General features: G+C 35.3%; 1 protein-coding gene across 1 annotated transcript in view; it reads right to left on the reverse strand.

The window, feature by feature from the left end:
- ARHGAP24 (Rho GTPase activating protein 24) overlaps positions 1-26,326 on the reverse strand; it is a 484,571-nt gene that overhangs the window by 375,340 nt on the left and 82,905 nt on the right. The window lies entirely within an intron of this gene.

Genomic DNA, 26,326 nt, shown 5'->3' on the forward strand with positions numbered 1-26,326 from the left:
AGAGGACATCCAGATGGAAACGATGCTCAACATCACTCATCATCAGGGAAACACAAATCAAAACCACACTGAGATACCACCTCACGCCAGTCAGAGTGGCTAAAATGAACAAATCAAGAGACTATAGATGTTGGCGAGTGTGTGGAGAGATGGGCACCCTCCTACACTGCTGGTGGGAATGTAAACTAGTGCAGCTGCTCTGGAAAACAGTGTGGAGGTTCCTCAAAAAACTATCCATAGAACTCCCTTATGATCCAGCAATAGCACTGCTAGGGATTTACCTAAGGGATACAGAAGTGCTGATGCATAGGGGCACATGTACCCCAATGTTCATAGCAGCAATGTCAAGAATAGCCAAAACATGGAAAGAGCCTAAATGTCCATCACCTGATGAATGGATTTAGAAGATGTGGTATATATACACAATGGAGTATTACATGGCAATGAGAATGAATGAAATATGGCCATTTGTAGGAAAGTGGATGGACCTTGAGGGTGTCATGCTAAGTAAAATAATTCAGGCAGAGAAGGACAAAAACCATATGTTTCTACTCATAGGTCTAACAGGAGACCAGGAGAAACCTAATGGAGGACCTGGGAGAGGGGAAGAGGGAAAGAGAATTGGGGAGAGAGAGGGATGCAAAACTTGAGAGACTATTGAATACTGAAAATGAACTGAGGGTCAAAGGGGAAGGGGGAAAAGAGGTGGTGGTGTTGGAGGAGGGCACTTGTGGGGTAGAGCACTGGGTGTTATATGAAAACCAATTTGACAATAAACTATTTAAAAAAAAGAAGATATCAAGTATAGTGGAGAAAGGATGGAAAGTTCAAGAGCAGCTGAGCACTTTTTTCAGTTCAACCATTTGTGTTGGTACAGACTCTTGTGTAGGGTATTCAACTAGGTCCCAATATCCTCACTTGTGAAATGAGATAAATGCCCCCCTATGCTTTAATACCTTATGCCAGCACCCTCTTCTAGACATCTCTCCAGAGTAAAAGAGCTAGTCAATTTGTCTTTTAATTCTCTCTCTTCCCTTCACTGTTAGCAGTATTTTAGACTTGTGTTGTCCAATGTGATAGCCATTAGCCATACATGGATTTCGAAAACTTGAAGCATGGCTGCTTGAATTAATGTATGCTGTAAGTATAAGATACACATAGGTTTTGAAGGAAGTAGAAAAAGAAAATGTTAAATATCTTAATGACTTTTATACTCATTACATGTAGAAATCATGACATTTTGGATATATTAGGTTAAGTAAAATGCATTATGAAATTAATTGCACATGTTCATTTTATTCCTTTTAATTAGGCTCCTGGAAAATTTAAAATTACTTGTGTGGTTTGCATTTGTGACCAGCATTGTAATTCCACTGAACAGCCTGATAATTTCTTCAGTTTGTAATTATTTGTGTTCCTTGGGAAATGTTGTTAAAAATTATCATGAGAATTCCTTCAAACCTGAATATCCAAGTTTCTATAAAACTGTGATCATATAACCAAATAGGGTTATTACTATGGGTCACCATTAATAGTAAATGAGATCCAGGACCTGCAATTTAACCCCTTGATTGATTCCATTCATTTTATTCTTTTCATTTTTTTAAAGTTTATTTATTTATTTTGAGAGAAAGAGAGAAAGCATGAGGGGGGGGAGAGAGAGAGAGAGAGAGAGAGAGAGAGAGAGAATATCAACCAGGCTCTGCACTGTCAGCATAGAGCCCGATGCAGGGCTGGAACTCATGAACATGAGATCATGACCTGAGTCAAAGTTAGACAGTTAACCAGCTGAGCCATCCAGGTGCTCTCATCTTCTTCTTTGCAAATAATAGTTTCAAACACCAACAATCTCAAGGAATCATCATACTTTACTATAATTATGAACTACTGAGACATATCAAATTATGGTTTGGCAAGGATGTTAAACATACACACGTACACACAAATAAATACTCTCTCACTCTTTCAACTCTAAACACCTGTGGAGACTGAAACAAGATATTCACCATTCTAAGCTTTAGTTTTCTTATAAATGAAGTGATGGAGGGCTTTAGGGGAAGTGAAAATTAGCTACCATAATTCTGTTATTACTAAATACAGTATGAATCATGAAAATGATTCACAACTGCAGGTTGTGAAGACAGCTCTCTATCTGGGTCCCATAAATTCACCCTTTCAATACCTCCAGTAGTTGTATCCATTTAATAACTAGACAGAAGATAGCTCAGATTTTACCTCATATACAAAAGAAAAATGAGTTTCTAAAATAAATTGATGAATTGATATCAAATTCATCTTTTAAGAAGTCATAAAGTGTCTACTTTGTTTCACCTTATAATGTGTCCATATAATGAATAAGAACTCTTAGGATATAGTCATCATAAACATACGCATCTCTTAGGAAAGTTTGAATTCATTCTCCAAGTTAAAATGAGGATGAAAGTTATGTTGCATACTCTGTCAGGTATCATTTCAACCACCACAATATCGTCATCTGTCATAGGGTGAATTCACAAGTCTGCAGATACCTCCACTGATATTTTCATTGGAAAATTGTTTAATTTTGTGTTACATAAAACTTATTGTAGAATCAACTGATAAAAATTCTGAAAGTTAATTTTGTTTATTAAGATTCTCTTCTTTTCAGGGCACCTGGGTGGCTAGTCAGTTAAGCATCCTACTCTTGATTTTGGCTCAGGTCGTGATTTCACAGGTTCATAAACTTCAAGCCTGCCATAGGACTCTGCTGACAGTGCAGAGCCTGCTTGTGATTCTCTCTCTCCGTTTCTCTCCTCCCCTTCCCTGTTTGTGCTGTTTCTCTCAAGCTCTCTGAAAGATAAACTTAAAAAAGATTCCCTACTTTCCAATCTGTCGAGACAATCATTCCAAATGAAAATTATCAGTATTTTTATGGTAACAGCTGTAATAAAAATTCACCCCTTTTTCTCAATCCCTCTCTCTCTATATACTCCTTTAAGTAAACATTTAATGCCTCCCATACATTAGTGTCTACACATAGAAAATACAAAGTCATTGCTAAAAAGAGCATAATTTTATATTTTCAAAGAGATTCCATATAAAACTGCCTAAAAGATCTTAGTGGAAGCCATGTGACTGGAGATAAAGACACACACACAATTGGGAAATTGGTTATATATTTCCTTATTCCTATTCCTTTAAGCAATCCCTAACCTCCATCCTTTTTGCTCTCTAGTTGCCACTTCAATTTCTTCCAACAGGGCTTGGTTTTCTCAAGAAACTTATTTTTTTTCAAGGGATTTCTCATGAATATCTTAACTCATATTATTCTCAACCAATATTAATTAGGTGTTAACTATGTGCTAGGCAGTGGGATCACATGAATAAGACTCTCTAGCTTCCCTTACAAAGTTCCTATTCTAATTAATTTAAAACAAGGACCTCTTAACTATCAAAAAAGCAAGTATTGAGTCATGGACTCTGGGTCATACTGGAACCATGTTGGGTGATACGTAATGGAAAGGAGAATTTGTCTACTTTCCTTTAATGAAGAAAAGAAAATCAACAACTTTATCTTTTGTTCTAATGAGCAATTTGTACCAATAAAATCTTATATCTCAAGATCAGTGAAAAAATATTTCCTAAGCAAGATTTCTAATATGTAAGCTATTCACGAAGTAACTTATCTACCAAAACTGTATGTTCAAATACTAAGGGTTACAATAAAAAATAAAATCCTTGCTTTAAAAAGACCCAGTATTTTTTAGTGACAGAGTGAGTACACTCCATGGATATTCTAGTCACTGTTCCTTAGATATGATCATCATTTTTTTACAAATGGTGGTTTTACATATTTTAAGAGTAATTGTATTTCACAATGCACTTGGATTTAAAATATTATAACACTTAGCATCAAAAACAATGGACATTTTGAAAACTATTGAAATTGTAAAGGAAAATAAATTATATTTCATACTCCTGCCTGCAGTGAAAAAAAATCTAGCTATTAACCCATAAAATCTCTAGCTATTAACCCATAAAATCTCTAGCTATTAACCCATAAAATCTCTATATTTCTTTCTTTTTAGAGCATCCAGGGCCTTATGCCAGATAACTTGAATTGTTTTATTTATAAATTTCTTCCATTTCTATTTCAGAAGAATATTGAAGATTCCAGCCCCTTGGATTTTCAATTTTCTACTTTAGAAAAACTAGTCTTAAAATTGAAAGAGAAGATTATGGGAAGAAAACGCATATAGGATTTTAACTGCTTTTCTCATAACCACAGATATCATTAGCTGAAGCAGAAAAGAATTCCTTGAACTCCTGAAAAACTCCATCTCTTTTTTCTTCTCTTACCTCCTCTGGCACTTATCTAAACACTACAGGGACAACAATATTTTCTATGGAAGACAAATCAAAACCTGGGAAGTGCCCACTCATCAGTTGTTTTTAAATAGCTATACTTTGAGGTTCAAGACCTTGACTGCTGGTCTTTTTCACTGCCCACTCTCTACTTGATATTTGACCTTCAATGCTGACACCACTCTGGCTCCATTTTCAAAAGCACAAGACTGCAAGTCATGTAAGAATTAGAACCCCTAAGATAAAATTGAACTCATGAACATACAACACAGTTTTCTTCAAATAAAATAAAAACACATTTCCAGGTGTTATTTGGTTTCTGGTTTTGCCATGTCCCATTCTGTCTATATCTGATTAGCTGTGCTGCCTGGGCAAAGCAGTAGAAACTCTTTTGTCAACTCTTTCATTTTGCAACTGTGAAAACTAAAACCAATGGCTTTTACTAATATTTGACTATTCCTTAACTTTTTCTCATATACATTTCTAAAAATTGTGGCAAATTTGCTAAAAAAAACATTAAAGTGTTTATGTTAACTTTTAAATAACTGTGTCTTCAGGTCTACTGAATAGTATATTAATAATTTTGATAAAAGTTGTAGGGAGTTTCTGGCAGTAAAATTGGATCTACTATAAAGTATGTTCTTGGGAAGGGCAAAGTAGGGGATTGCAGATCCTCAATGAGCTTTTATTTTAATTAACAAAAGAGGGAAAAAGAAAGGAGGGGAGGGAAAGGGAGAAGAAGGAAGGAGGAAGAATGGGAAGAAGTATTTTTTCCCATTCCAAACAAATTAAAACCTCATTTACATTACATAGTCATTGTCTAAACATTAGCATCCTTATGCTACCAACTCACTGCCTTTTGCAATCAGACATTAAACATTATTTATAAAGGGTATTCTCCTTTCCTTCTAAAAAGGGGATATCTAAATTAACATGCAAAATACACAATATAGTGATTTGCACAAAAATATGGCATGGCATGGCAATTTTCAGCAATGGCTTTGAAAAATATCAGGCTTAACTTCTGGACTTACAAATAAGAGGAAAACATTTGTCAAATAAAAATCTACATTTTTTTTTTGCTCTTGAATCTTCTGTGAAAGCATAAAGGATTAGTATGTGCTGTATAGATGTATCATAATATTTTGAGCATAGTTGTCTCAAAACTAAAAGCCCTCAAAAAAAAGCACAGAAACACAAAATGCTAATTTTCACCTCAAAATTCAGTGTCTTTTCCTTTGGCTGTAAAAAAACAAACTACTTTTGTTGTAAGTTTAACAAAGGAAATCTGTTAAATTGGTTGCCCTGAAGCACACCCAGCCTTCATTCTAACCAGCTCATTGCTCTGGCCAAAGATATGTCTCTAGCTAAATCCAAGAGGAATTATTAGTCTCAGAAGACAGAATCGAAGACAGTGATAGCTTGATAGGGGAAGTAAAGGAGGACAAGGCTTATACATCTTTGGCTACCATTAGCCAGAGGTGTGAAGGTGTTACCAGGATCATGGTTCATCACCTAGTAAGTTTTCAGACATGTCCCAAACCGGCCGTTATCATGATTACATGACAAAAAGAACTTGTTCAAATATTAAATGTCAAAAAATACAGATTCCTTTCCTTGGTCAAGCTTACCAGTGCGATAATACCCTGTCCCCTGGTGTCTGTGTGTATGTGTTACAAGGTTAGAAGAATGCATGGGATAGTAACAAAAAATGTATTTCAAGAGTTATTAACATTTTAAACTACAATGAATAGTAGATCTCCTCCAATGTAATTTTCTTTTTTTTTAAGTTGAGAAAATGAGCCTGCAGAGTTATTAATTGTTCAGATTTTAAGTGGCAGAGAGTTAGGACTAAAATGCAGATCCTCTGATCTTTGCCAGACCTCAGTTCCATCTATTATCAAACATAATTCACCTTCATGCAAATGCCTACAGAAGCTTTACTCGGCCAGGCTAAAAGGAGATGGTGGAGTTTACTGATCTCTGTCAATCACATGCCAAAGTCTCTGAGGCCCAGCACAATTTCTTTTACAAAGTTGTCTTCCTCTGCAAGCTCCATGTGGTAGGTGATTTACCTCTAAGAATATCACCTGATGGCCTGTAGAGAGGACAAAACTCTTCATGCCTCCTCATTTTAAATCAGAATTAAATTAGAAACTTTATGGGTCAGAAAAAGAGGTCAAGTTTTCAGGGTGCAAAGATTTTAGTAATCACTGTCTCTATATTCCTTGCCCTGCATGTTAGAAACTTTGCATTCATAATAAAATATAAAGGCTAGCATTTTTGAAATCTTAGAAAGACAATAAAGATTTAGTTTATTTTAACCCCCAATTGCCAATATAAAACAATCTCAAGTATAAAAGGAGAGAGTCAAAGGGCACCTGGGTGGCTTACTCAGTTAAGTGTTCAACTTTGTCTCAGGTCATGATCTCGCGATGTATGAGTTCAAGCCCCCGTCATGCTCTGTGCTGACAGCTCAGAGCTTGCCAGCTTCAGATACTTTGTCTCCCTCTCTCTTTTACCCTCCCCTGCTCTCTCTCTCCCTCTTTCTGTCTCTCTCTCTCTCCTACAAAAATAAACATTAAAAAAATTTTTTTAAGTAGAGAGTGATCACTTTGAAAAATTATGTATAGGTACTCTTCCATAATAATTTTTCATAACCATACGCTTCAAAGAACCATATGTTCATGCTGAACATGAGTTTATGATACTCCTTCAGTCAACAGATCTAAACTGAGTACATACTGTGTGCCAGACAACGTGCTATGTGAGAAGATCTTTGGACTCAAGGAGTCATAGATAAGAAAAATAACAGCAATCCTCTATGAAATATGCTATCAAATAGATATCAAGAGGACTCAGAATTCACAAGAGTAAGCTACTAATTTCCACCCCATACCCCAGTCTGGGCAGAGAATGAAGAAGGAAATCATGGAAGTGCAGAGTGACATGAAACATGCTTTTATTTTCTCTTAAAAAAACAAAAGCTGTTATATTAAAGGATAGCACAAGGCGTTTATCAAAAGAAGCACCATCAATATAGTATTAAAAAGCAATAGGGAGATTTTGTGAAAATTCTGGTCATGTGCATGCATAATATTCAGTTACTGATCAATGAATGGATAAAGTAACTTTGGTTGAGCTGAAACCATTTCCAGGATAAAGGCAAGGATGATGAGAAACCTCCTGCAAAGGAAGTCACCAGCACACAGGCCTGTTTTCCCTGAGTGTGCTCTTCCCTCAGTCCAGAATGCCCTTCACTCTTCTTCTTGTCTGACTGACTCTTCATTTCTCTACAGCCCTGACCACCACTGCCACATCACTATGGTCTGTGTAGACATATATCCCCTTTCTTTATACCACTTTATTATATTATTACTATGTATTAAATGGCTGTCTCCCTCATTATAAGCTAGTTTCACAAAAGCAGTGACTTGTTTTATGTCAAGTATTATACCTGATTTATGACAGCATTTATACATCTACTCATGAAATACGAAAGTAAGAAAGAGTGGAAGGAAGAAAGGGGGAAAAGGCCATCAAGAGTCCTGTCCTATCAAGTCTGAGCCATGGATGCAACTTTCATTATTATATCTGTTAACATACTGCTTGTTTAGACCACAATTTGTCAGATTTGACTAATGCAAGTATGTCTAAAAAAACTTTCTCATTGGTTCTTAATGTAAGTATTTTATTCTAATAAAGTAATGTATTAACATACAACTCAAAGAAATTTACAAATCAGTGCTGAACAAACGGAAAAAACTAATGTAATTTAATTATGAACTTTAGTGTGATCAGCTAGATGATGTTATTTTAAAAATTAATTATAACTCACATGAATTAGGTACTGATTAATCTAGCACAGGGAGCATGTGATGCTTCAATATGCCTACCACCTATCTCCTCTCAACAACTGAGAAACATTTTTTCAGACAGTACTACTTGGCACCATTATCTGGTTTTGAGGGAATCCAACATTTTCTGTATTACCTCTATTTTTTCATTGGCTCAGTTAAGGAATGACCCATGTGATTATAAAAACAACTTGGGCCCATGTGATTATAAAAACAAACTAAACATAGCCACAAAAAATATGAGGCAGTCTGATTATATATAAGAGTTATCCAGATTTTTAAAAATTACTATGAATATGTTAAAAATTCTGCTTGGGAATTTATCCATCTCCCATTTTGAAAATCAGGCACATCTGAATTATGATCTATTCTCTGGCTTCAGGGCTTATAGCGAAGACTTAGATTTCAAACTCTGCTCAAAAATGTGATTTATGTAAATCTAAGCAAATTTCAGGTCTATTAAGCATGAAAGCCCCTATACACTAAACTTCTCTGATCCTCGGTTTCCTCTTATATAAAATGATAGACTTGGAACAGTTTATATTCAAGCATTATTTTGTGAGAGATATCTGGATTGGCATGCCACTTAAAATGGCATTATGGTGGCCCTTCGCAGAGATATATAGGAATATCTGAGACTTTCTTTCAATGAATCACCTGTCACTATGAGACAAGGCACTAAAGCAAGGACCAAAATGGGCTCAGACTTGAGCCCCAAAGTCCTATATAGATCTCCGATAAAATACTGTTGGCAAAGAAGACTCCTTTTCTTTATGCAGGGTGAGTGTAAGTGGCCTTGAACTATAGTATCTTATTTCCTCAATTTTTTACTCTAAAGCCCAAATCCAAGTCTTACCATGCCACTGAGATGCAATGCCTCATCCTAGCAAGACACCTGAAAGAGTGAGAGCAAGTTGAGAGAAAGGTAACCAAAAGATTGAGAAAGAGAGAGAAGAAGGGATGTTCCAAAGCAAGAGGTCTTCTACTGAGACCATCCTTGAGAGAGGCAAGAGCCCCTAGAACATTAGATTTTGGAGAAAAGGAGTAGAAGCAAAAGGCAGAGAGATGCAGAGACACAAAAGTGACTCAAAAAATCAGAGATTCAGGGGTCAGAAACGGTTCCTCTATTGAGGGATCAAGATCAAGTCTTTTATACTTAGGCCAAGAACACATCAGATGGAAGGGTTAACAGATAATTGGCCCTTTTTCCTTCTGGACAGTAGTCCCGAAGCACTAATGGGGGAAGGGGATTAATGTCTGGCCATGCACCAGATTGACCTTTTAAACCTAATTTTGTGAACCATCACTAGCACAGTGGCCAGTGAAAAAATCCTCAAGTGTGACCTGCCAAGGCAGACTTTCCTCTCCTTGTGCATGGAGTGAGGAGAATGGAAGGGAAGCTGAACATCTTTTATCTATTCAATTCCATTAAATTGTAAAAATCAACTTCATTCCTTGCCAGAAATGCCCAGATCTATTCTCCATCATCATCTTATCAACAGGTATTCAAGTCCCACAACCTTTTGTTTTCTAAAGTGATAATCCTGAAATAGGTGCATAATTTAAAGAGGACCTTTGGGGGGGCCTGGGTGGCGCAATCAGTTAAGTTCTGGACTCTTGACTCAGCTCAGGTCACCATCTCATGGTTCATGAGTTCATGCCCCACGTCAGGCTTTGTGCTGATGGTGCAGAGCCTGCTTGGGATTCTTTCTCTCCTTCTCTCTGCCTCTCCCCTGCTTGTGTACACACACTCTCTCTTTTTCTCAAAATAAATAAAGAAACTTAAAAGAGTATTAAAAAAAGAGAACATTTACTGTGAGTCCTCTTAGGTTCTTCTCTAGGATGTCAGCCACCAGAGGAACATTCCAGATTTGCTTCCACAGGAATCCACAAAAATGAGTGACAGGAAGGGAGTTTGATAGACCAGCATATGCTGTACTCAGTTCCCTGCCAGAAGTCCAAGAGGATGCTCTCTGGTACATTTCCTATTAGCCATGGCCCTGTTACATATAGGAATTCAGTAGACAGTCATCAGCCACTGCTGTGTATCACTGTGTCTCATGTTAGAAACAAAATGCATCGCATCTGTTTGGTTTATGAAATTCTCTTCATTGTACACGTTTGTAAAGAGAGCCCAAAATTAACAAGCAGGTTTATTAGGTGGTATTGATGAATCAGAGCAGTGTAATGTGGGAACCATCTATAGATGCCAACAGAGCTAACAGAGGTTCAGTTCATGAGTAACTACAATAACTGAGTATTAGATATAGACAGATGGGTTTTAGCAGGCTGTGCATCCCATCCTGGATACATGTTCTTTGAGCATATCTCCTAAACAACCAAGTGTTGCCTACAGAAGGCCAATACCTCCTCTTCTAGGACTTCTTGGCAAAAGTGAGCTAGCTGTCAGCACAGAGCCCGACGTGGGGCTCGAACCCACGAACTGTGAGATCATGACCTGAGCTGAAGCCGGACATTTAACCAACTGAACCACCCAGGCGCCCCTGCCAATTGCTTTTTAACCCATATTCAATTCAGTCTCCCCAGGTATAACAAAACCATGCATATAGTATGGTAAGAATTAATTAGATAATATAAACAGAGTACTGGACATGGACCATAACACATAGTAATTCATAGTAAATGTTTATTCCCTTTTGTCTTTTTAGAAAGCCACAGTAAAGAACTACTTCTTAAAATATATCTTTTATTAGCAGAAACTCTTTTTTAATTGCCACTCCAATAAAATAATGTAATTGAGGAATGGCTTGAGTTAATTACACTCTAAAATAAGTTTAACTAAACAAAATTATTTTCTAGAATTCAGCAAAATGGCTAATATACTTCAAAACAAAAAATCTGGAAATTTCAGGCAGATATCAAAGCAAAAAGCTGGACAAGTATCCACTGTGTGGAATGCCACATAATACAAGTCCCCATGGATAGCATCACACAACTCCTGTTCTCAATCTAGAATATAGGAGGAGAAAACAGGTCAGAAACAAAAGTGCAAGTTCAGTTAAGATAGCTGACCAGAGACATATAAACTTGGGAAGACAACAAATTTTGCTGCAAAAAATTATTTCTATGAGCAAAACAAATCATGTGATTCAAAATATCTTAATAAAAATATGTTGGGGCACCTGGGTAGCTTAGTCAGTTGAGTATCTGACTCTTCATTTGGCTCAGGTTATGATCCTAGCATTGTGGGATCAAGCTCCATGTTGAGCTCCACACTGAGCATGGAGCCTTGCTTAATATTCTCTCTCTCTCTCTCTCTCTCTCTCCCTTCCACTCCTGTCTCCCACTTGCATGCTCTCTCTCTCTGTCAAAAATTGAAAAAGTACATGTTAAAGTTTTAATTCAGATTATTACCTGAAATCCACAAGCATTTTGAGGTTTTTATTTTCCCCAATAATATTAAGAAGTGTTTTAAGAATTGAAAAATTAGTATCTGATATTTACATTGACCCCATTGTAAAGGTTTTGTAGAGTGACACAAAGAATGTAACAGAATCTGCTTTGAAAAATGAATTCATTGATAGAATTTCAAGCAGTAAACAACAGTCTGATGAACTATTTATGCATGCTTTAAAAATTCAGCCAAGTTGTCTTTTTACAAGTTTTGCATCTTATAATTTTGGAAAGAAAGGGAATCAGAGGGGGCAAACTCATTTGGATCTTTAAATATTCTCAAGTATTTTTAAAAGTTAAAAAGAACAATATTTTTATTATGATTGCATGTGAAACAGTGACACTTTAAGGAGGAAGTTTGAAAACACTGAGAATTTTAGATATGTATGTCACTGTCTGTGATAATGACTAAACCTGCCTTCACCAAAGATTTTTGCCCAGATATTAAAAATGCAGACTAACAGACTACTGAGAACATTTGTGATATTCATGTGTGGTTTCAAAATGGAACTCCTGCTCATATTCCCCACAGATATTCCAAAGGTAAATTACCCCCTTTCCAAATTAGTTGTGAATATTCAATGTATATTTTATAGGCAAATGTATTGATTTAGGAAATAACTAAAAGTATTAACTTACTGGAAGCATCATGAGTGTTTAATTTTCAGAAAGCAAGAGCATTTGTGCAACTGAGCAAAATTTCGAGTAACCTGAACCTGAGAAACAATTCTGAAACCATCAGTTTCATGTCTTCATTTAACAGAGGAAGTATGGGAAGAAGTGATTAATTGAAGGTGATATTCCTCACTAATAGAAGAATAAAGTCCATGACCCAGGAGAGCCCAGGGGTTATATAAAAAGGTGAAAATTGACAAGACATAGAGTGTCTCCTCTAAAAATCTAGAGAAACTATTATTAAGTCTACACATTTAAAACACACAAACAAACAAAAGCTAGGAGAAAGATTCGAAATAGATGCAGGAATCTGCCATGGTAAAGCTGTCTGAAAGTGTATGAGTGTCTTACTGCTGATGTTTCCTGCCTGCCTTCCCTGGAGGAGGTTCTGAACGTTAAATAACAGGGTTAAGGGAGGGTTATGGTAACTTGTTTCAATCATGAGTTCATGCTGCAAAGCAAGGCCAGGGCTATTGCACATTCAACCCAGATGCAGGTCAGTGAGCTCACATATGAAGGGTCAGTTCTTTATTCTAATAGCCTAATTTCTCAAGATTGGCCACAAGGTAGACCAAGTAGTGCATCTATTTATCTGAAATATTTTTTTAGCTGTAGTGAGGGATGCCATATTATTTAAGCATCTGGGACCATGTACTTAGAAAATATAGTTAAGTAGGAATCCAGGTACATCAAAATTAGCTGAGGATTTTGTTAATGTCCTGAATTGATTCTGTTCATCTCTTCTGTGACTATGATATAAAGAGTAACAATGAGTTAGAAGAGAAAGATACTTCATCTTTAGTTAATATATATGGTGCTTATTATCATACATTTTTAGTAGTTTAATATGTTAAGATATTAAAAATTATATTTGCCTAGTTAGAGCAATTAGGCAAGAAAAAGAAACCAAAGACACCAAAATGGGATAGAAGTAAAATAGTCACTATATGGAGATGAGATAATACTATGTATAGAAAATCCTAAAGATCCAACAGAAAAGCTGTTATAACTAATAAAAAAATTCATTAAAATTTCAGGATACAAAATCAATATACAGAAATCTGTTGTGTTTCTATATACTAACAATGAAATATCAGAAAGAAATTAAGAAAACAATCCCATTGATACATGTACTCCTTTGTATATTGCAGCATTATTTACAATAGCCAAATCATAGAAGAAGTCCAAGTGTCCACTGACTGACTGGTGATTGGATAAAGAAGATGGGGGGTGTGTGTTTGTGTGTGTGTGCGTGCGTGTGTGTGTGTGTACATACATACATACACTGGAACATTTTATTCAGCCATAAAAAAGGATGAAATCTGGCCATTTACAACGACATGGTTGGAGCTAGAGAAATGTCAGTCAGAGAAAGACAGATACTATATGATTTCACACATATGTGGAATTTAGGAAACAAAACATACAAACAAAAGGTAAAGGAGAGATCTGCCAAACACCTCATTCTTAACTATAAGGAACAATCAGATGGTTACCAGAGGGGAGGTGGGTGGGGGGATGGGGGAAATATGTGACCGAGATTAAGAGTACATTTATGATGAGCAATGTATAATGTATAGGATTGTTGAATCACTATATTGTTAACCTGATACTAATATAACACTGTATGTGAACTACACTAAAATTAACATTAAAAACTTAACACATAAAAAAAGAAAACTTTCTCATTTATAATTGTATCAAAAAGAATAAAATACCTAGGAGTAAATTAAACCAAGGAAGTAAAAGATATGGGAAACCTATAAGACATTAATAAAAGAAATTTAAGAAAACACAAATAAGTGAAAAGATATTCTCTGCTCATGGATTAGGATAGCCAATATTGTTAAAATGTCCAAGCTATTAAAAGCAATCTACAGATTCAATGCAATCTCCACTAAAAGTCTAAAGGCATTTTTCACAGAAATAGAACAAATAGTCCTATAATTTGTATGGAACCACAAAAGACCCCAAGTAGTCAAAGCAATCTTGAGAAAGAACAAAAAGCTGGAGGCACCACAAACCTGATTTCAAGGTATACTACAAAGTTTTAGTCATCAAAAGAGTATGGTATTGACTTAAAAACAAACACACTGATCAATGTCACATGTACAGAATCCAGAAATAAACCTACAGTTATATGACTAATTAGTTTATGTCAACTAGTTTATGACATTTAACTAATGTTAATTAGTTTATGACAAAGGAGCCAAGAATACACAATGGGAAACGCCAGTCGCTTCAATACATGAAGCTGGAAAACTGGACAAACACATGAGAAAGAATGAAACTGGACCACTGTCTCACACTGTACACAAAAATTAACCCAAAATTGATTAAAGACTTGAACATGAGACCTGAAGTGATGAATCTCCTAAAGCAAAGTGTAATCAGTAAGTTCTATGACATAGGCCTTGGCAATGAGTTTTCGATTGACACCAAAACCAAAAGCAACAAAGGCAAAAATAAACAAGTGGGAGTACATCAGACTGAAAAAACGTCTATACAGCAAAACAAACAAACAAACAAACAGACAAACAAGCTACTCAATGGGAGAAAAACATTTAAAAATCATATGTCTGATAAGGGGTTAATATCCAAAATATATAAAGAACTCAACTTAATATTTGAAAGAGACAAAGAAACAAAAATGATCCTATTTGTAAAAGGGGCAGAAGATCTAAATGGACATTTCCCCAAAAACATACAGAAAGCCAACAGGTACACAGAAAGGTGCTCAACATCACTAACCATCAGAAAATGCAAATCAAAACTACAGTGAGATATTCTCACATCTGTTAGAATGGCTAATATCAAAAGACAAAAGATAACAAGTGTTGGTAAGGATGTAGGGAAAAGGAGACACTGTGCTCTGTTGGTGAGCATGTAAATTGGTGCAGCCACTCTGGGAACAGCACAGAGGTTCCGCAAAAAATTAAAACTAGAGCTACCATATTATCTAGCAATTCCACTTCTGGATATTTATCAGGAAATAAACAAAATCATTCACTCAAAAAGAAATAGACATCCCCATGCTTACTGCAACATCATTTACAATAGCCAACATATGGAAAAAAAATCAAGGGATGAACGGATATGGAAAACATGATATATAGATATAGATACATATCACACTTACACAATGGCATGTGATTCAGTCATAAAAAGAATAAAATTTTGCCATTTGCAACAACATAGATGGACCTCAAAGATATTAGGCTAAGTGAAATGAATCAGGCAGAGATAGACAAATAGTGTATGATCTCAACTATATGGGGAATCTAAAATATAAAAAAACAAATAAACAAAAAAATAAGTTCACAGATACAAAGATTAGACTGCTGGCTGCCAAAGGTCAGGGGTGGCAGGGGTGGGAGAAATGAGTAAAAAAGGTCAAAGGGTACACACTCCCCCCAATCAAAATAATATTTTTATATATGGCAAGTTACCTGACTCATAAATGAAACTGAATATTGTTTCAAGTTAATAATCATAAGAAGTCAGAAATATGAATGATTTTAACCATCTCCAGAATTATTAGATAATAAAGGAACACTAGTTCCATTTATCTGGGAGGAAAAAAGTATACATATTTTATTTATAAGTCATAACTTAAAAATCTTTTAAAAAGTATGACATAAGTCTTTTATAATGGGAGTAGGAATGATCCTGTTGTCTCAGACTGATTTTTAGGATCTAAAACAAGAAATAAAAAGATGCTAAGTGCCTTTCTGTTCTAACAAATAGAATAAGAAAGAAAGAATAGAATTCAACCCAGTCAGATACTACCACTGTGGCCAGCCCTACTACGTGTCTTCTTCTTCCTACCTAAGGAAAGAAGTCTGGGGTGGAAAACCATAAGCTCCTCAAGGCAAAAAAGAAGGAACTCCAGGAAAAGTGCTAGCAACTGGGAAGATCAGAGCCTTTTCCTCACTCCGTAATGTGGTTAGGCTGTTCTGAACCTATCCATAAGTAAAGAGCAAAAGAATTACAGGGCAGAGATAATTTTGTGACAATGTAAAATAGTTTGCAGTACTATACTTGTCATGTCAGCCATACTTGAATTTCCAGGAGTTCAAGTTTAACCAGGGAAGGTGAGACCCCTGGTAATAAGATACTGGAAGCAAGAAGCTATGCTCATTCTGAGAGCTGAAGGATGAAAAGTGATGACAAGATATTATCCATCTCCAACATCCTTGGAAGTCAAGATTGTCATAAATAACCATGAATTTAGCCAGAGAAACAGGAGCAGCCATCAGAGGCCCCTTATAGTGATAGGCTCTCAGAGGTGCATTTGTTCTTGCTCTCATCTTTCCTTCTGCCAGTCTTCAATACTAGAGACTTCAGAAACAAGGAAGAGTATCCAGTTTGCGGCCCTCTCAAACTCTCTTTCTGTCTCTCCTTCCCTCCCTGCCCTCTCTATCACTTAGTGTCATAGAAGAGGAGAACATCTCATAGATGAGATTTAATCCAAGCATGAAGTTTGAATTTTAAATTACATTGAAATGTAATCATTAAAAATGGCATAGTTTTTCTAAAGGTCAAAGAGTGAAGTTACCATATAACCAATCAATTCTACTTCTAAGTATGTAACCAAGGGAAATGAAAACATACAAAACGTGTCCACACAAAAATTTGTATGCGAGTATTCATAGCAGCAATACTCATAACAGCCTCAAAGTGAAAACAACCCAAATGTCATCAACTGAAGAATGGATAAACAAAATGTGGCATGTCGAAACAATGAATATTATCCAGCCCCATAAAGAAATGAAGCACTGATACATCCTAGATATTGATGAACCTTGAAAATACTATGCTAAGGGAAGGAAGCCAAAATTCAGAAAGTGACAATTCATTGTTTCCTTATAAAAGTGGTCAAAACGTTTTGTAAAGTATAATTTATGTAGTTTACAATTGATAAATATTCACTGAATGAATGAACACATGGTAATAGTGCAAGAAAAATGGAGAACAGCTGGATCTAGGCAAGAGAAAGCTTAAGACAAAAGGATAGAAAGATTGAGTGCCCAAAAGAAACTTAAGAAAAAGTAACTAGCAAATAGCTGTGGAATATTTCATATATCAGGAGAAGAAAAAGTAGCCTTTTAAAATACATTACGCCAAGCACTAAAAATATAAATGTTCAAATGACATTTTCACCTATTAATTTGCCCCAAATTTTCTTCTCCACTAATTGAGATAATGGAGATATGCCTAGGCTTATGCTAATGAGATAATCCATATATGGACTATCTGGTTCCATATACTGATTGCAACATACATACCAAAACCTTCAGTCAATACAATTAAATGTTAGAAGCAGAACTCAAGGGATTCAACTCCAGTAATCCTCAAACTGGTGTTGAGGAATAAGTGTTGTACATGAGATAAGAAAAGGAGGGCTGCCTCTCTCTGGGGTGGTCCAGTTCTGCAAAGAAAATCCTTCAAGTCTCCTTAGCTGTCATCATAATCATTTCAATAAGCTCTCAAGGAGCCCAAAAAGTAACTTAAACAAAAGGAAAAGACATACTACAAAGGTGAGCATTGTTTTTTGAGAATTTTTCCTTGTGAGTTCAGTGTTTTGACAACATAGGTGACAAGCAAAAACAAGTTTGCTTCTGCTCTGAAGTTAGCATTACTTACATGGCTGCTCATCCATCATTTTCTTTATTATTCAAGTAACAAGGTATATATTTTAAGTCCTAATTCTAAACTGTTGTGTCAGGTTATCCTGATAGTCAAAGATGATAAAAATGATGATGATGATGATGATAATGATGATGATGATGATACCAATAACAATACTTAATATTTTCTGAGAGTTTAATATGTCAGGTAATGTATAAGTATTCTAGAAACATCATTTTATGTATGCTAACAACTGCTCTGTGAGATAAGTTTTATTACATTTAACTGATGAGTAACTTAGTCAAGTAAGTAATAAGAAATTTACCCAAGGCTTATAGCTACCGATAGAATCTTACCTGACCCCGGCAGTCCAACACAAGAACCTGTGTACAAAACAACTGAGTTCAGTGGCTTTCCAGGGAGATGCCCATGCTGAACAAAGTCAGTTCTGGAGAAAATTATGAGGGTGAAATCTTCTCATATACCATGTTCCCACTGGCTACAAAGTCCCACCATCCAACTCTGTGATTGACCAAGATATTATATGCTGCTTTTTGCTCCAAGTGCCAGCAGCAATAGAATTCTTCAATCCTTTCTACTATGAAGGGGAAAAAAATTGAACTGATGGGAATGCCCACAATTCATGCTTAAGCTTTAATGGATAATAGAAGGTCAAGTGTTAATCTGTAGCATAGTTACTTGTCCATTATTTTTTCAGAGATTATGTCATAATACAAAATACCCAATTACAGAAAACCCAGATAGCTTTACCTGGGTCCTATCAGAGAAGAACTTTTTGGTCAGATGGGCATTTTGGACTTCTTCACAATAGGCCTCACCTAGAATGAGCCCTATGTTCACTGTTTAGCACAGTGAATCCTATAAACCAAGGAAAAGAGGCACTTAAAAGCAAGGGAAATGTAAGGTCTCAAGATAAAATCTACAATCAACACAGCTTGTCTCTGCATACATCTCTAAATTCATCTCTCATCACTTCTTGTCTTCTTTCTCACTTGAGCATCACATATTTCCCAACAATCTACCAAAGGGCCATGGTTTACATCTTTTATTCTGCCACATATACCACCCCAATAGCTTGTAATGAAGCTATATCATCTTTTATCAGTAAATACTCTTTTGAAAAATTCTTCTTGAATCTTAAAGTTATTATATTATATATAGCAACTGCAATAATCTGTAACACCCACCAGAGTTTAACACCGGATTCATGATGCTTAGTATTATTTTATCACCTGTGGCAGGGACTGCTATGTTCCTCCAATACTCATATTCTCCTCTGGACAAAGCCCAGGATAAAGCTGGGCTACATGTCCAGACCTCTTTGCAGTTAGGTTTGATCATATGACTCCGTTCTAGTTAATGAAATGTGAACAGAAGTGATAAGAGCCACTGCCACACCTGGTCTGTCCAAACCTTCTATGCAATACCCCATTTTATATTCTCCTTCTATTTGACTGGGAAGGGAATGACTCCATAGTGAATTTGGAAGCCAAAAGTTAAAATTACAAAGTCTCTGGCAGCAGACTTGTTTGGAGCAGACCAAGAAGACCTTCCTCACTCACCTAGAATCTCTTTGGACTTTTACCTGAGAAAGAAACAAGCTGCTTCTTTTTAAATTCATTTTCTTTGAGGGAGAGGGGCTGCTAGGGGGAGTCTATTTATTATAGGATTGGTTATGTCACCTTTATGTTTTCTGGAAATGAGCATAATAACTCACAGCACATTAGAAATGTATAAGTATGTGTTGTTTTTTTAAGTCAAATGAATGAATAAGTAGCATGAATATCTTAAGAAATAAATTCTTCTTGTCATGCTACTATAAAAACAGCTAACATGTATTTTAAACTTACTGTGTGCTACTGCTTTCTAATATCATTTATATAAATTACTTAATTCAATCCTCTTAACAATGTTATGAAATAGATACTATTATTATCTCATTGCACAGATTAGTAAATTGAAGCTTAAATCAGCTTACTCCCTACTCAATGTATCATAATTAGTATCTGGCTGAGTCAAGATTCAATCCAAACAATCTGACTCAAAGTCTATTTTTTAATCACTCTGAAATAGCTATGTAGAAGTAAGCAATTTAAAAAAATCCTTCAACTAAAAGAAGAATAAAATAATATTTCATATTAATAATCCTGTCTCTTGATATACTCTTTTCTAGAAATGAGATAAGATTTTCCCAAAATTTATGATGACACACAACACCAACTTATGCATATTTTTAAATACCAAGAGATTTCTTTGCTACACAGAAAGTCAGTTTTAGATTTAAGGATGAAATTCAAGTTTCAAGGTTCCTAATATTACTTTAAATACTTAATTGGGGTTTTGTCTTCTTCTAGCTCATATATTTTAACAAACAGCAAGTGCCTTAGAGATTTCTTGATTTCATTAACTTACGGGTTTCATTAAATATATAAAATTAGAGCTTACTTTTAAATTAGTAATCAATTCTTGCACATTTAGAGGTCAGCCCTCAGGTTATAATTCACTCAAAATCACTTTATTCTCTAAGTTAAGAAAATTCACTGTGATCTATATAGTATCACCTTCATCACATCCAGAAAAAAAACCCTTTCCACAAAACCAGATCAATGTCTTTTGTAGAAAATCTAGACTAGATTAATTGAGTTGGTGCCTTTCTGGATTTTAATTATTTTATCAGGAGTCCCAGGCTGGGTTCTAAAAATTGCTGCTTTTCAGTTTCAAATTCTAGTACCCAAGGTATGTCAAACACACTCACAAGTATGGCCACACTTGAAATTTCATTATGATTTAGATAATAGTATACTTCATGCCAGAAGTAAGATAGATGATTTCAAAAAAGCTCTAGAATTCATCACTAGATTCAGCTTAAAAATCTGCATGCTGCCTTACTTTTAGAATTATAATGATCAGACTCTACCTCAGACTTGGCTGCTTCCCTCATGTTATAATATCTATAATTAAGGTCACAGTCATTTGTAACGATCATGAATGAAAGACGGCCAAACAGATATTGTCACAAACTCAATGTAAGTCTATTTTAAAACTTTTAAAGTTTTTACTTATTTTTTTAATTTTTTAAATTTTTTCAAATTTATTTTTGAGAGACAGAGAGAGACAGCTTGAGCAGGGAGGGTCAGAGAGAGAGGGAGATACAGAATCTGAAGCAGGCTCCAGGCTCTGAGCTAGCTCTCAGCACAGAGCCCAATGTGGGGCTTGAACCCCCAAACCACAAGATCATAAACTGAGCCAAAGCCAGATGCTTACCAACTGAGCCACCCAGGCGCCTCTAAAACTTTTTTTTAAATAGCTATTCAAAAGTCCTAAAGTTGTTCAGGGTAGATAAAGGAACTTTTTTTCCATAGATTCTTCACAAGGTATAGTTTTAACTTTTTTTCCATATATAAGTGGGACTTAACTTCAAAGATAAAAAAGAAAACTAGTACCTAAAAAACTGGGAAAATGTAGTGCTATAAAATGTTTACAATGATTATGGATATATTAATTTATTTTTTAATCTATATACAACATTTTTCTGTGTTTCCACTGTTGTTTGGAAACAACCAAAAGTAATTTTATTTTTTTAGAATAACTTTTTTTTAAGTAATCTCTACACCCAACATGGGGCTCAAACACTTGACCTTGAGATCAAGAGGTGCATACTCTATTGGCTGAGTGAGCCAGACACACCCTACACACCCTCAACTTTATTTTTTAAATCTGTTCTGAATAAAATCTGTATCTGTAAGTGCAGACACTGTAGAAAATGATTTTGGGAGAAGTTTTGAACTAAACAAACTAAAGTTTCTCTGCTTCTAAAAATGACAAGATATTAAGAATCTCAGTTGGATTTATTTTATGTACAAAGTATTTATATCTTGAGGTATACCTCTAATGTATCGCCTGGTTAAGGCTTGAAAGTCTTATTTACAAATTAAGTAATTTTGCCAGAGAGAAGAGAACTTATAGGTGTTTTTGTCTTTTGCTCAAAAAGAAAATATAAGAAAAGTGGCAGTGAGACTTTCTAACTTCTCAAACCTGTGCAGGTTCTAGAATATTTAGAAGGCAAGGTGAAATTTGAATAAGAACATAAGATACCAATAGTAGGTTCAAATAATTAAATGTATAATGCACTAAATCAAATATATTAGGTTCTAGTAGAGATCAAAGTTGATGGTACCAATAAGGGAAAAAACCTAATTAAAAATTATATTTATTAACAGAGGTATGCAACATATTAGGTATTATGGACTGAATTGTGTCTCTCTAAAATTCACATACTGAAGCCCTCCCCTCCCCCATCCCCCACCATGTAGCTGTACCTGGAGATAATTAAAGTTAAATGAGATCATAAGATAGGGCTCTGATCATAAAGGTAGGGCTCAAGAGATACCAGAACTCTCTTATGTTTCTGTACACAAGGCAATAGGTGTTTGAGGACACAGAGGGAAAGCAGCTGTCTCCAAGCTGGGAAGAGAGGCTTCATTAGAGACAATCCTTGACCTTGGTCTTCTGGCCTCCAAAACTGTGAGAAAATACATTTTTGTTGTTTAAGCCACCCAGGACATGGCATTTTGTTATAGCAGCCCAAGCAGAAAACTACATTTTTTTAATGGCTGCCATTATTTCTTTCTAACAAATTAATGTAGTTTTGCAACTTGAGTAGCATAGGTGTTCTAGAAATAGCTTCCCATCATGTGCAAGAGAGTTGGTCTCTTTGTACAATATATACATACCTTCATGTCATGACCTCCTATCACTTGAACCCCATGTCCTGTCGTTTCACCACCCTCACAATATGGAGCTATCTATATATGTCTATTTGGGACTCTATGTCTTTCCTCTGCTCTGAATTCCTTTCCTCCATTTATCTACCTGGAGAACTCCCATCAACTTTCAGCACACCAGGTAAGGGTCACCTCTTGCTCTGTGCCACTCTTCCTAACCCTCCTGCACAGAATCATTGCTCACCCCTCTGAGATTAATTGTATCTGTGTCTTCAGAGCATCCAGTCCTTACATGATTGCCTGTCCCAATCTTAGTTTTGCATATCTGTTTCCCCCAACAGATGTGTAGTTTTTAATAGCAAGGATAATACGGAGTTTGACTCTCTCTAATGAGTGGAGGAAAAGAAGCTCACTAAAAGTTTCATTAAAATAAATTGAAAACACTTGCCTAGGACAGGAGAAACACACATTTCAAGGATGTTAATACTCTCATTTTAGAAATCCCTTTTAAGAGAGAGAAAAACAAATCCAGGTTAAGTTTATTGAACATTTTTAGCTGGTTAGGAATACTTAAAAGGGTGAATTTTTCATTCCATTAGTGACATTCCCTCCAGTAATAATGAAATAACCCTCATCAAAATATATGAAGGCCAAGGGCATTCCTACGCTTGAATGCACCAATATTGAAAATAAACAACCAAGAAGTAGTTCTGATTGAAAGCAAATCTAAAGGAAAGTTAAGGATTTGTGAGCAGGCAAAAAGCAAAGCTGAGGGAACACTGGATCAAGAGCAAGAAAATCTGTTTTTTGTTCCTCATCTGCCAGTCATTAACAATATCCCATAACCAATGCACACATATAACACTCACACACACACCCACACCCACAATTCATCTGTAAAAGGAGGGGATTCGTATAAACTAAATTTTTTTCCAGTTTTAACACTTTTCAAGATGTTTAATTGTTCTTCAGAGGTGATTAATTCTTTAAAAAGATTTATTTAATGGGATTTAAACTTTGTTATTATGAGGTGATGATGATTTAATATATTATGTTATGATTTTGAGTTATGACTTTGTTATGTGAGGTTGAGAATAGCCAATATCACTCATAACACCTGGTCCTCCTGCCCTTCCTCCTTTCATTATACCTTTCATTGACTCACTCACTAACTCATGCAGAATATGCTTCAAAACTTACAATGTGCTGGGCATCTATATTCATTTAAAGAAAACTACTTTTAAGTAAGGAACTGTCAATTCATAGGCAAATATACGGTCCTTTAAAATTACTAGGAGACTTCTGATACAGAAATTGTCGGTTTTTTAATCTGATTCCTTGTGCATGTATTTGAACATTAGTGTAAAAAATTAAAATTAAAAAGCACAATGTCAAAATTCCTGGTGCTTGAGTTGCCATGAAAGATGATATAAAAATAGTAAGTCAAAGTTATTTACCCCAAATTTTGACTTTTCTATTAACAAATGATATTTTTATAGAAAAATTAAGAAACATTTTAGGGTAAATAATAGTAGCCTAAATATGGTTTGTATAAGCATTAGTACTTTCTCATCAATACAACTCTTTCTTGTTAATTTTAGTTATCATACCTTAGAAATATGGGTAATATAATGATGTCAAAACACAACTTAGAAATATTACAAATTAAAGTCATTTTTACTTTGAGGCAGATTTTCATTTGAATTAGTCAGAATTTTTTGCATTTTCTTGTTTATATTTCCAATTTGTTATCAAATAACTATACTGCACTGAAGACCATTCTGTGAGTGTGTAGACCTTCTGATAAATTACATAGCATATCCAAGGCTGTATAATATCCTCTTCGAACAGTTTAGTGAATAGTTCCTCAAACTGGGGTTCCTATGCATATTCTCTAACATCCGCAAGTTCTCAGATTTTAGAAACATTGAGCTTGAGCTTGATCCACTCTATACCATGTACACTGTTAGAAGGTCCACTCAGCTCACCAAAGAGTCAGAACACATTTGTTTGATCTTTCACACCTTCATTCACTCAGCTCCTGAATCTTCTGGTCCCCTTATACCCTGTTTAGGTCCTGGATCCTATGTAATTAATCATTTAATCTGTACCCATTCTGGACAAACTATGCCAGAACAAGACTCCATAAATTAAAACATTGGCTCTTACTCATACTCCATTTTATTCCATTCAAAGTCCCCATATTAGATGCTCCATATTCTGTTTTCTCACATTCACCTGATCCCTTTCTCTGAGTTTCATAAAAATTATTTTATTATTTTTAATGTTTATTTATTTATTTTGAAAGAGAGAGGTCAGAGAGAGAGGGAGAACGAATCCCAAACAGGCTCCGGGCTGTCAGTAGAGAGCCTGAAGCAGAGCTCAATCTCACAAACCATGAAATCATGACTTAAACCAGAACTAAGAGCCCAATGCTTAACTGACTGAACCACCCAGGTGCCCCAATAAAAAAGGTTTTTTATTCAAGATAATGCCATAATGTGAGTATTACATAATATAAAACAAAGTACAATGAGAAAAGAACACTGGAGAATAGGATAAGAGACTAAAGACTACTCCTTTATAAGCCTCGGATGCCCATATGACCTTGGTCACAGTGCTTCATATCACTACACCACAATTTCTTCATCTGTAATGATGATCCCCACATTCTGCACTGGTTTGCTATGACAAATGCAATAACTGTATGGAAATGCACTATAATATAAATATATTATATATTTACATATTATATCTTATATATTATATGAATACACTATGATATAAATATTCTTATTTCTTTATTTATGATGTCTTTGGGTTCTTCATGCATAAGTGGGGATAATCCTGCCTCATAAGACTATTTTAGGCATTTAATAATATATATATTTTTAGTCTACTGCTTAATCCTGATAAATAAATGCTTAAAATATAGTAATAATTTCAAACCATGTTTATAGTATGTGCACTTGTTGTTTTCTTTTAATTCAACTAGACAAATAAAATCTTCACAAAATTATAATGTCTGAGAATATAACATACTAAGGCAGGGCTTTGATCCAAACTCCTAATTAAGATCTTAAACTTTAACACAAGAAAAATAGTCTCAAAAACATATTGTTAGAGATGTTTATGTCATCTAATCCACAATATTTCTTCCTTCATTTATATATCCTTTAGATAGAGAAGAAGGGAAAGCACATAGGGGACACTTCAGCTGGCAGCTCCTTCCATCAGTTGATGATCCCAGCTAAAAGAGCATACTGGAGCTGTAAGGAAGAGCTAGAGATGCTTCCTCTCTCATTGCAGTCTAGAGATTTGTGGCTGAGAAAATGATAAGTAAATAAGTAAATACAAGACCACTAAGGAACCACAAAAAGACACAGAAGCTACCCCCAGAAGAGCGTATTGTGTATGATGATTGGATGTATCAGCACTGTTCCATTTAGCACCATATCCATATTTTATATGAGCGAAGGTGGAAGGAAGCTCCTAGGGAATTGATACTGAAGGTGTTTCAAAAATAACTGAAAGTTGTATTTATGATTTTCCTTCAAATCTGTGCTTTTAACTTATTTCTGAGAAAAGAAAAGATGTTTTGGCTATAATACATATCATCTAGAGATGTTCATTAAAATTACTCATAAAGTATGCCCGAGG

The sequence above is a fragment of the Suricata suricatta genome, chromosome 1 (assembly GCF_006229205.1).
Source record: "Suricata suricatta isolate VVHF042 chromosome 1, meerkat_22Aug2017_6uvM2_HiC, whole genome shotgun sequence".
Classification (NCBI taxonomy): Eukaryota; Metazoa; Chordata; class Mammalia; order Carnivora; family Herpestidae; genus Suricata; species Suricata suricatta.